The 11114-nt window shown below is 42.1% G+C and overlaps 1 long non-coding RNA gene across 1 annotated transcript; it reads left to right on the top strand.

The window, feature by feature from the left end:
• The first annotated feature begins 5039 nt into the window (after nucleotides 1-5039).
• Nucleotides 5040-8378, top strand: LOC144139581 (uncharacterized). Its single transcript, XR_013316281.1, has 3 exons — nucleotides 5040-5211; nucleotides 6669-6738; nucleotides 8169-8378. It is a non-coding gene; the product is annotated as an uncharacterized LOC144139581 (long non-coding RNA).
• Nucleotides 8379-11114: the final 2736 nt, after the last annotated feature.

The following is an 11114-nucleotide window of genomic DNA, read 5'->3' as shown; positions in this document are numbered from 1 at the left end:
TCTGATACGACATATTCAAAAAAATTGTTAAAGTGAAGCTCTCTATGCCCACTCATGGCGCTTTTACGCCTGTACGCACTGCAGGAAAGCCAGCTTTATCAAATGGGAGGGCTTATGGTGGTGATGATGATGATAAACTCAGCGCAGGAAAGCCAACTTTAAACAATGGGAGGGCAAAATGTGGTATAGTTGTTAAAACGCGAAGTAGGAAAGGCAACTGTACAAATTTGGAGGGCACATATTGAAAAAGAATAATAAGAAGACGAAGAGGAGCAGGATGAAAAAGGCGAAGCTTTCTCCGATACAAATGAAAAGTCCACACTCCTATCCACCAAAGTCCAAATCAATGACAACACTGAGCTAACCGAAGCAGCATATTCAGATGACCCAATTACACACTAAAAATCATAAACACCACATTAGCTTAGCTCAGCACTTTGCATTGTGGACTTTGCGTTTGTATCGTAGAAAGCTTGGCGTTTCAACCTTGTGTGTTCTATAAACAGCGTTAGATTTTTTATGCTTTACAGTCTATCGAAAACCAAATTTTGTACCGTTTTCGCAGAAGCGGACAAAGTCACGGGACACACACCTGTGTGCCCTTACTTTTCATGTTTTTGTATCTGCGCCACTAAATCTTGCAATACGGTAGCAACAAACCTAAGTATCACTGTGGAAATTCAATCAGTCAATAAATATATGCTAAAAATGCTGTTGACCCGTGACTCCCATTGCAAAGTGCAAGGGTCCCGTGACCCCTCCCTGTTTTAAAGAGGGCCGTGGAGCGTAAAAGAGAGTCTTAGTAGAGTCTAAGGGAGTCATTTCAGCGACGACTCCCTTTGGACTCTCTTTTTTTTTAGAGTGTAGTGATGAATGCTTGCTGCCGCTTCCATGCTATATATATATATATATATATATATATATATATATATATATATATATATATATATATATATATATATATATATATAAAAATCTAATGACGCAAAGCAGCTCCAGCATACGAAATTAAAGCAAGCGCAAAAAGTACAGAACTCCCGCTGGCGCACTTACAGGCAGGGGGCGCGCGAGCACTGCGAAAGCGGGAAATTTCAAATGCAGCAGCGAGCGGATAACGGCGCTGCAGCCCATTATGGCGAATCACTGCTCTGCACTCCCGACAGATTTCACATTGAGTGGAACGGCTTTAATAATTTTAACGGTTTCGCGCTTCTAAGCGACCTAATGAGTTTTAAAATTTCAGAATAACCACGAAATAAGGAATTTCAATAAAAATACGTGTCGTGTCTGCGATATTTCCAGTGATAAACAAAAGGAACCCAAATCCGAACACCATTTACTTTAAAAAACTGAAACTTTAAGAAACCTCTGGTGATAATTGTGCACGTATGCTGAAAGTTGCAGTGGATCCCCAAGCATAGCCTCGTGAGGTGATAACGCGAAAGCGTTTCTTTTGGCTAAGTTGTGGCTAAGGAGAAGAATCCCTTCTCGCTACGGCTGCAGCTGGTTGCTGCGCCGCTTTTGAGTGCGGGCCTTGAACTTACGCAGCGAAGCCAGCGGGTTGCGCGCTTTTTTCAACTCAGCCGAGAAAACTTCGGGAAATTGAAACAATTTTGATGACGCACAAACTCGAGTGCATTGATGTAGTGCATTCTACATCAATGCACTCGAGTGCATTAATGTAGACGAGCGCCACTTTTATCCTACGAGGCACTTCTATACCTCAGGTTTTAACTCCGCGGCTCAGGACAGCTTGCGCCATCTATCGTGTAAACCGTAATTCGGCACAACGTTTCTATGCGTAAGATTAAAATGATAGGTGTGGCGTGTTTTATTTCTCAAGTGGGAAATAAAATTGTTCCTTCCTTCCTTCCCTTCCTTCAAGTGGGAGCTATTGAGCCGCAATGATGATCATCCGTGTGCAATACAGCTTTTTACTCATGGAAAATATGTTGTTGTAATGACTGATGTTACTTAAATTGTGCCTACACATATTGTTGTTGTCTAAACACCAGGTGCTGTGATTTTATGAATGTGTTCAGTGTCTGTCTTCTCGATCGCCTCAACATTAAATGAACAGAATTAATGAAGTGCTTAATATTTTGCTTTGTTAGTGTGGAGTTCATGCAGCCTCGTTAAAATAGTCCCAATTTTAATCCGCCAAAATTCTAGCTTATTGCATTATGAAGCGCCATAGCTTGTCTGTATTTGGACTGATGTTCACAACGTAGACATACTTTTTTCCGTAGAGGGTGTTGTTCAAAGTTAAGCCTACTTGGCTGGTTCATTAATTGTGCAGCACGTGTTTAAACAGTACCATTAACATGCAGCCAAAACCATTTTCTAGAAGTCCTCTTGAACCCGAATTCAGCTCTTCAGCTCGAGCAATGTTTAGGTTAACTTAAAATTAAAACCGCGGGGCTGTGCTGGACCAGAATAATTGTGGTTGGTTAAATAATAGGAAAACGTTGAACTTTCTCCTGCGGTCAAATAACCGGTCTTCGGTAAGGGTGAGGACATTCAGCCATACCGTTTACTCCAAATACATCTTTTTTGCAGGTCAAGAAGTTGGGCTCGCGCGGAAAAGGAAGTTCTTATTACCCTGACGACACCATACAGTCATCAAGCATTTTCCAAAAAAGGATGTTCGGCGTTAGCCCTGTGTATTTCTTGGTCATTGCTTCCATGACTGCGCACTTCTTGAGCACTGCATCTGCGATGACAAGCAATGAGAATGCGAATGCTGATAACGGGACCAATCACAAGATGGAAGACATCAATCGCGACAACCACGAGCACGATCGACAAAAAGTGACATTTCCCACTGTGGAACCCCGCAAGATATAGATGGCCCGTTTGCGAGGGGAAAAATGAAGAAAAATATGACTGAATACTATTGTGCCCTACGTTTTGCTAGAATAAACTATATGGACCTTAAGGTGGCATGCTAGCAAAAGTCAACGATGGGTAAGCTATTTATACCCCAGGAGTAGTGCAATACCGAGAGTTTGTGGCTAAGGCGTTGCGCTGCTGAGCACGAGGTCGCGGGTTTGATTCCCGGCCGCGGCGGCCGCTTTTCTGAAGGAGACGAAAAGCAAAAACGCCCGTGTGTACGAGATTTCGGAGCACGTTAAAGATCCCCAGGTGGTCAAAATTAATCCGGAGCCCTCCACTACAGCACGCCTCATCGTCTGCGTTGCGTCGGCGCGTTAAACCCTTCAATCAATCAATCAATCAATCAATCAATCAATCAATCAATCAATCAATCAATCAATCAATCAATCAATCAATCAATGAATGAATGAATGAATCAATCAATCAAATACCGACAGTTCACCATTACTAAACTGTTCCTATAAGTATCCTTAAACACACAGCGACAGCAATCACTATAACGAATGACGAACATGGGGAGTTAACTCGTGAATCTTCGCCTAGCAAGAAACCCGGGCTCTAAACAGCAACATAATGAGGAAACTAATGTTTAGAAAACAGCACAGCAGCAAAAAATGATCGGTGGGGCATTTTCGATCTTTCTTTTAAGGCTGCCTCCGTGTTGGAGGCTGCTTGAAGATTACCTTCAAGCATTTAAGCCACCTTTTTAATGAATCGACTGAGATAAGAAAAATAAAACGACTTACGCGGAGTTCCCCAAGCTCCTATAAGGCTGAATATAATACCGATGCCGGCGAATAATTTCTTGAATACCAGGGTTTCAGCTTTATGGGCTGATTTTTGTACGCACACAAAAAAATAAATCGCAGCGAAGCTTTTTCTGGTCCACGAGTTTATTGAAAGACAGAAAACGGTACATATAATGTCTAGCATTTTGAAACAGACCGTTACTTTCATGACTCGCTGATGAAAGGTTTCTGGGTTCTATGCAAAGTTCTCTGGATCAATTCTGACACGATCGGTTTTCCTTTAACTAAAGATCTACACATACACTGACGTGTGCCAATGGTAAATCACACCGGAAGAAACTTGCTCCTGAATAGAGTGTGGCTTAAGAATGGATTAGGCCGGAGGTAAGCATCAAAACTTTTCCGTTTCGAATTCATTTTTTTAGAAATTTCTGTACAGTGCCGTCTACTGTTAAAAGGACCCGGAAATATATAAGCTCTAAAACCACCGTACTAACTACTTTAAAGATGCTTAAAATTCGTTTAAAAAGTGTTATTGCATGTTTTCGGCTTCAGTACTGTGATTTTGACCCTTTGAACGTTTAGTGTTGACTTTGTAGTTCTCCACGCACATGTTGCAAAGATTAGATATGATAGCAATATGCAAACTTTTTTTTAGATGACTTTCCAGGGTGTCGTAATAAACAAGGTCGGTACACAGGGATGATGATGCCAGAGAAGTGGCACTTTAGAATGCACCTTTCTAATTGGAAATTGCTGCGAATCGGACAAACGTTACGAATTCTGAAATAAATTGTGATAAGGCAATTTGACAAACAATACAGCACATTTTACTGCCGCTTAAAACTGCAGAACCTGAGTAACATGAATACGTACCGGCATCTTTACAATGGGGGTGATGCTACGTTGTTTAAATTTAAGAGCACAGAGCTTACTACGAGTTCAGCTTATGTATTCACGGGATATTTCTATGAGGAAAACAGGCGGTGCTCTATATCTTGAGTAACGTGCGAAGCGTGTTTTTTGGTCGCTTTTTCCCGTCGTTTCACTCCTTGCCCTGTTGTCGGCAAGACTAGCCAACAATCTGCAATGCCCGTAAATACTTTCGCATTTAGCTACGCTTATGAATTTCCAGAGACGGTGACAATTGTATCCTCGAGCTCTTGCTTTAGTAGATATGATCTGTTCAAAACAAGTTTGTGCTCGCTGTGAAATTCAAGAAGGATGCTTGAATTAGCGTCGACATTTGCACGTTGAAGGTACAGGACCCGCTAGCTTCCTGTTAGCTCGTGGGTGCGCAATAAACACTTTAAAGCCGACAGTCGTCAAGCGGGCGGCTGACAGGCGAGGAAGCGCTACAATGGCTCCATTGTTCGCTCACCTAATGATGGTCATTTTGTAGCGGTCCACAAGACAGGCAACTGCACCTTTCTCAGACAGTGTGTGCAGCTGCGTATTTTAAGCCTCACAGCAGGAAGTTTTGATATATCAGACACTTATAAAAGACGAGTTTGCTAGAAGCGTCTCAGCATCAAGGATCCGGTCCCAGAGAGCACAGTGCTGCAAGGTATGATTTTCTAATGCTTCGCCTATTTGTTGTTTTCCCGATTGAAATCTCTGTCCGGCGTATTTACAGCGCTTTCTGTAAACTACCTATACGAAAAAACTTGCATGGTGCATTTGTTTTTCGTCCAACTAAAATTGACTGAAGCGTGAGTTAAATATGATAGGTGTTCGGGAAATTTGAGAATGGAATTTAGCTTGAGGGAAACGCTTTATCAGGATTTAGTTTATTGGTTAGTTTGTAGATGCAATGAAAGGAGCAGTAAAAAGGAAACAAGGAAAGGACTGTTTTTTCGGAAATATCTTCTAGGAACCTTGTCCTGAAATATCTCATTTGCACAACTTGTCAAAAATAAAATGTCATTAGACGTGAATTATGTTGCGGCTTTTCTGAACACAGTAATGCTATTTAAAATACAAGGCGGTTTCCCCGCCTACGCAAAACTGTAGATGGAAAAGTGAGACTGGACACCGCAAACATGCGCGCTGAAGCGCTACACTTTAGCCGTGAATACACCGGGACTTGTGGCTTAGTGGCTAAAGGGAAGTATGTTTCGTTTAACAGGTTATGCTGTAAGAAATGCATACGCTGATGCACTATTTGAGGAAGTGACACCAGCAAATACACTCAGTGGACCCTTGGCCACAGTAAAAAAATTGCGGCCCGAAAGTAATTTCAAAAACTAGGTGTCAGTTAAACGTGAAACATAATATAGAGGCAAATGGAGCTTTATAAATATTTCCTCAGCTTTCTACGTATGCGTCCACATTCGCAGGCGCTATGAGTTGTGCCCCGGTAGTTTTTCTTCGCCTAAGCGTTGTTGTTTTATCCTTCGAGAAGAAAGATTCTGCAGGGAGTAGGTTTGTCTAGAATACCACTAGACACTCCTAAATATTTACACGTCGCGATTTCTTATCAATATTTATTTTTTAATCTGCCGTGCCATTACTAAATAAGTAGGTTTCTAAACAAGTTATCTAAACCAATAAGTAAGAGCACCGGAAGTTACATAAACTGAGCTGGAATGTCAATTGGTACGTCTAATGACTTGAACCTATTGTTTACAGTTTTAAGATATTTTTATACATTTATTAAGCAGTTATGTGTTTTTGACAGTCATGGGCGCACCGTTAAGAGCTTACGGACCACGAAAGCAGCAATTTTATGCGATTTCTCTGCCGCACGGCAGCCTGTGGTATTACTTGCGGTATTTTCGCAATACCTAAGTAATTACACGTCCCCTCACATGCATACTACAGTTTCTGGGCTGATACCGGAAGAGAGGCAACCTAAGATTGCCATTTTCGTGGGTCGTAAACTTTTGCTTATGACTGTACATGGTAGCCTCTCGGAGAAAAAGCTTCAGAAGCCTGCTGTGCACAAGCATTAGAACTCATAAGGCGATGCTGCTGGTACCGGCCGTTGAATGCAATTCATGATGCATTTTTCGAATTTTTCAGTTTCCTGTTGTGATTGATATGGCGTATCTCACGAAAACGCTGCTCCTGGTCCTTTGGATTGCTTGCATTGGTACGTTCGGTGCTTCGATAGCTAAGCCAAAGTTTAATTTAGAAATTTTTGTCTGACGTACTTACTGGGCATACGTACAGTCCCATGGCTGTACATATGCGAACGTATGAAACGTACGTATGCGTACGTATGCGGACGTATGTAACACGAACACGAAAATATGAACCAAAACACACACATAGCGCGATTTCATTCCACGCAAGTAAAATTGTCGCGTGGCTTTATTACAGTAACAAATATATAAAATGTGTTTGTCCAAATATACCACAAGCGAGCCATTACTTTATATCCACTATCCATTTTCCTTTATTCTGCGTGTGCGGGTTCATAATATCGTGGTCTCGTTTCACATGTCCATGACTGTACTGGCTGAGTAAAACAGGAAGTTATTTTTGCTCTAAATCTATTTTAAGGCAGCGACATCGCGCAATGTTAAATGATGATGACTGAACTATCAAGTGACTTTGCTCTCTCTTCAATACTCTTCAGATACGATGAGGAGGGTTAGCGGATACAGGGTGTACTAATTCGGCGAAAAATACATCTCATTGAGTGTCCTGTTGTTAAGAAACCTCGTTTTTGCATAACACCACATCTGGGAAATGTTTAGTTTGGCTTTGCTTCGAACACGTGGGCTTATATATACATATATAAAGGAAGTATTTGCATAGAATATATTTTACTCATCGCGTATGCTTTCTCTCTTCACCCCCGTTTACGTGTATACACTGTCTCCTTTTAGCATTTTACAGGGGGTTGCTTATTAGATCAATACCAATAAACTCAATTAAAACGACATGATAAATGGCAAAAAATGATAACAGGTATTATATCACGAGCAGAGAGTCCTCCCCATTGGAAACAGTATTTTATCAGGCAACAAATTTATTCACGCATGTAGGACTTCAAAGCATCTGGTTCGCTTGATGGATTTTAGAGATTAGAGGTAAAGGCAAACAATTTTTTACGCGAAGAATTAAACGAAGTCAGTAGGGCAGAAATAAAACTTGGTGAACGTTTTTCTACAAAGAGTTTTCCAAAAGCCTGTATTACTCTTCGCTCTCACGAATTGATCTAGTAGTTGTAGTACTCCTGCTTTAGGCTAATGGGTTTGATACATCTTGCTATTGAATGCTTTGTGTGAATTTGGAACCCTGAACGACGAGGCATTGAGGCTTTTAATGTGGGTATGTGAATACATCCTTTTATGTATTTTGAAAAATTTAGACCAGAATCGCAAATACGCCATGAAAAAACATGGCGGTTATCTTTATGATGTTATGAAAATGTGTTGCCTTCAGAAGTTTTGCTTTTTTGCGTGAGCATTAGCCGGATGAAATAGGAGATGCATCTTGTTTCACTGTGATTTCTGTTCACTTTTGATTTCGTGCAACAGCTTGATAAACGCATTGCTGATTACTTCGTTGCAGTACTCGCCATCGCCACGTCCACTACGGCCGACGTGTTCCCTACCAAGCGATATAACATTATTCGTGGCCGCGACTCAGGTGCTGGATCGTTATAATAACGAAGCAAGGACATGCCTTTTTCTACGTCAGTAGCGGCAGTATATCGTCGGTGGACTCAACGCTCATATGTTTCACCCGACATAATGTGAAATAAAGGAATTGAAGCAATAATATGTGCACATTGCTGTTTTGATTTCTGACAAAGAACAAAAGCTAATTTTGCGATAAAGGTCACGTGTAAGGTAGAACATACAGAAAGGTCACAGTATTTTACATCTCGCACCGATATTTTACCTGTTGGATAGTAATTGCTTGTATGACTCCATGTGTGATTCGAACTACATAACTGTTATAACTTGGAGTATCTTGCGGCAGCGCTGCTTTCAAACAACATTTGAATACGTTAATTGAACTGTACACCTTCGTGACCAAAGTTAGAAGAGTAATGTTCACGAGAAGAGCCTACTCTACGCTTATCTCGAACCATTAGCCGTGTTAGGAATTGCTATCAGGGATGTTGGCTTTACCCAATACGCGCATACGCCTTCCACTTGATTCTATAAGCCATCAAGACGGGCAGTAATAGTGCTTGCAGTATTGGTGAAAGCTTCACAGTATAAACTTTCACAACCTGTACAATATACAAAAACGTATGCACATTGAGAAATTTATAGCAAGGTTGCTTTTTTAACGTTTCCTCCTTCGCTAGTGGACGTATTTGTACTAGCGTGAATGCTTTATCTGACGGTGTGAAGGAACGTCTGCTAAAGCACTGGCTACATTTTTTTAGCAGAAATGATTCTAAAATTTGTCTTCCTTCCTGCGGTGAAAACATGCTAGTGCACAGTCATGGAAATGCTCGCAGCAAGATCACCCCCATAACAGCCTCTTGAACAACGCCCACCACAAAAACCCGAACTGAGCTTTCTGCTCAGTCAATCTAGGTGAATTGCGTCAGGCCGTTCTACTTAGACTACAGTGAACAGATTGTACATGCATCTCGTACCATACCGCTTTATTACACGTGACAGCACACGTGCCATGCATCATCTTATAACAGGCTATTTCTTTTTGTACGATTGGCTATTCTGCGCGTTTGTGGCGGCTTTTTTTGAACCGAAAAACTAGACTGGGCAGTTATCATCCGCGCTTTTAGAAAGCGGATAAAGTTTCAGCTATGAACCAAAAATGCCTACAAACTGCCGCTAACACACAAAATAAGGCCGAAATAACCATAAAAAACAGCCCAATGGCGTGCAGGCTAAATGCCATTTCGAAAGAGATGGTTCATTTGGGATCTACCCTTTTGTAGAGTTGGCGCCCTTGGTACGCAAACGTAATTACGACTCATTTCAATTGCTACTGTATACAACTCTCCTACCTTACGCCCTTACCATAATCCCAGACCTCCTTCATCAAACTGGTGTGCCAGACAAGCCACCGACACTTTATGGAAGGCGGCTGATTTTAAGCGTTTGACTCGTTCAAGCAGCCTATATATCAGTGCAGTCGGGATGCTCCAAGAGCCATACGGAAAGTTATTGGTGTTTGTATTTTTATTCCGAAACTGTTAGAGTGAGCCGACTAGTTACGTCTGCAGGGGAGCTTGTTTAAAACGCAGAATGTAGGGGACGCATGCTGATCTGTTTAATAGAAGACCAACTTTCAGAAATTTAGGCTTACCCATATTCGTGTCTTGAACATGAATTACGGGGTGTTTGCAGATCTGTTTACGACACCTAAGGTTTTAACTTGGTCTACTTCGTCTTATATAACATGACGAAAAACAGCATTTAAACTAGTACCAAGAAAGAAGTACAAAATTGGCCGTGTATCTGCTCCTTTCGTTGCAAATGTCGCCAAAAGACGATAGTCTTTGTAGATATTTGCCAAGGAAATGCCCCCATTTGCTTTCCCGCTCACCTCTCATGCTGTTCCTGTACCGTCGCGTTCATCCCAAGGTAAACAAACTAAAGGTTTGCTCAAGGCGATTTGAATTTACCGCGTTCCACTGCTACAGGCCGGGTTCCTCGATACCAGCGCTGGAGTACGGCGGAGACACGCGTGAATCGAGGCGCCCTACTTGAACGTTTATAGAACCACGTTGCCCTTCTCCACGTGCGTTCCAAGCAGAACGTGGAACCTAGCTAGTGGAAACATTCGTTGCTGTTGCCGCGTGATTTTTCATATGCCGCCAGGAGGTGGCGCGGGCAACAGCAGGCGGTGGTTTTCTGCAGTAGATGTAGCATATCATTTGGTATTGGAAAACCAAGCATCCACAAATTTTTTTAATAAAGGAACGCTGTAAATATCCCTTGTGTACTAATTTCCTGTCTTATATTTGCGTAATGTCTTGTTCTTGTTCAACAAAGTTGACAAGTATGAACATATAAACCGGGCTTAGACAGTTACGTTTGGCTGTGAGTATATAAGAATATTGCGCAGTATAGATTTTACTTTGGCCGGATGGCTGAATCGAGTCACAGACAGACAGACAGACAGACCACAATTTGTGTTGTAGCAGTGAGGCAAACGGCGGCAAAAACCGTTCGCCTAATCCGCCGCATTGCGCCAAAAGCGGATGGTGCAAGAACTGAGGTCGCTCGGCGGCTGGCGAGCGCTGTGCTCCAACCACGAGTGGTTTATGAAGCCCAGTTTCAGCGTCTAACTGCGTCCCAACATGCTAAACTGGAAGCTATTAATAGAGATGCCATGCGAGCCATCACCCGTCTCCCTCGCATCACCCCGATACCGGTCCTTCAGGAACAAGCTCAGCTCAACACAAGTGACGACCTCATAAATCAACGCCGAGCTGTGCGACTGTCAACGTATGCATGTCTGCAGAACGGCCATGCACTGTACGACCACTTCAATCTGGGAGACTTGGTTCCTCCAGAAAGTCAGGAA

Source organism: Haemaphysalis longicornis, unplaced genomic scaffold, assembly GCF_048455015.1.
Source record: "Haemaphysalis longicornis isolate Haplotype H1 unplaced genomic scaffold, Haemaphysalis longicornis Haplotype H1 scaffold_5, whole genome shotgun sequence".
In the NCBI taxonomy this organism is placed as follows: domain Eukaryota; kingdom Metazoa; phylum Arthropoda; class Arachnida; order Ixodida; family Ixodidae; genus Haemaphysalis; species Haemaphysalis longicornis.
This window is presented reverse-complemented; position numbering and strand designations above follow the sequence as displayed.